The 1,623-nt window shown below is 39.9% G+C and overlaps 1 non-coding gene across 1 annotated transcript; it reads left to right on the top strand.

Annotated features, from left to right (window-relative positions):
- The first annotated feature begins 904 nt into the window (after positions 1-904).
- On the top strand, positions 905-1,011 carry LOC121100554. The gene has a single exon (XR_005832311.1). It is a non-coding gene; the product is annotated as a small nucleolar RNA U13 (small nucleolar RNA).
- Positions 1,012-1,623: the final 612 nt, after the last annotated feature.

The following is a 1,623-nucleotide window of genomic DNA, read 5'->3' as shown; positions in this document are numbered from 1 at the left end:
AAGTATGTATTTATCAACTAAAGGATTTCATTAAGTTCTATGTTGTGTATCATTCAGTTATATAACTATGTTAAGGTTTAATGTCTTCCAAAATTTACATGTTCAAAAAAACTAACATTTATAAATGGATACAAAATAGTATTTAAGAGAAAGGAATTGGACTATGCTTGGAGTCCTGGCTGTCCTTCTTCCCAGCCGTGTGACCTTAAGCAGTTATGTGCACTACCTGTGCTCAGGGCATCCTCGGCATGTGTGGAGCACAGGTAAATATTTTTTGCTGAAATCCTATCCATATAAATCATCTGAGTGTCCCTAAATAATCATGCCTGCCACTTTCTGACACTAGTTGTGCACTATTCAATGAAAGAAATGGCATAGTGGTCAGTGGGAGTGATTAACTTGCCAGACTGCTCTCCTGGAATCAGGGATGAGACTCATTAGGCTCTGGGACATCACTATACATGTGACTATCAAAGCCTCTTGCAACATCTGATGAGTTAGGAAAGGGTGTTCAAGAGAGTGCCTAAGGAAAGGAGTAGAGACTGGGTCTGACATGGGAACCAGGCTGTGCTCAGGACTCCCTACTCAGATAATACCACTGGTACAAACCTGTGCCAAAGAGGAGCTTTTCTTTTTTGAACAGGGCACCCATGAGGATGGGACTTCATGAATCCCGGTGTAGCATGAGCCAAAGTAGCAGCCCTGCTTATCTATGTATGAGATCAGTACTGCTCTGAGCAACAGCTAGAAGATGATGGTATGAATACTTCACTTAATATAATCTTGTCACATGCTTTAGAGAAGCCACCGTGCAGACAGGTGAGCACAGCTCTTGACACAGTTATGTGCCTATAAATACAAATAGTTTCAAAACATGAAGGTATTTTAAAAATCAAAAGTACACACCCTTTTGTAGTTCATAAGCATGACGATTGGGTGTTCATGCTGTTGCATGGCGTGTGTGTCCGTCAGATCTTGCCACAACGATGCGGGCACATTACCCATCTGATGTGAAAAAATATTCAAAAGTACAAAGAGCTCTACAGAAATCAAACATAACAAAAGGTCTACCCCCAATTTAACTGTTTATTCCTGAATTATGATCACTTGCTGTTTAATTTATAAAAATTTTAAATAGTTAAAAACTCCCCTTTGACTCCACCAATGCCCAAGACAATTTAAAAATAAACTTCAAATATTCTTCTCTAAAACAATAATAATAATCAAAAACAAAACAAAAAACCTTGAGAATTTGGAAATTCTCAGACTTAGTGTGCATCAGAATCATGAGAAGAGCTTGTCAAAAGATGACTGGGACTCAGGTGGGGAGTTTCTTTTTCTATAGGCAGGAAAGAAGTCCCTAAAAGGATTCAGATGCCTGGATGCAGGGACCACATTTTTATGAGTTATTCTGACAGTAACATCACTGCCCCATTCTTTCTCTTCTATTTGATTTTTTTTTAAGATTTTATTTATTTATTTGAGAAAGAGAGAGTGAGAGGAAGAGCACAAGTGGAGGGGAGGAGCAGAGGGAACAGGAGAAGCAGACTTTCTGCTGAGCAGGGAGCCTGATGCAAGGCTGAATCCCAGGACCCCAGGATCATGACCTGAGCCCAGGCAGAT

The sequence above is a fragment of the Ursus maritimus genome, unplaced genomic scaffold (genome assembly GCF_017311325.1).
Source record: "Ursus maritimus isolate PB19 unplaced genomic scaffold, ASM1731132v1 scaffold_4, whole genome shotgun sequence".
NCBI lineage: Eukaryota > Metazoa > Chordata > Mammalia > Carnivora > Ursidae > Ursus > Ursus maritimus.
Note: the sequence above shows the minus strand (reverse complement) of the source record. Positions and strands in the feature narration are given on the sequence as shown.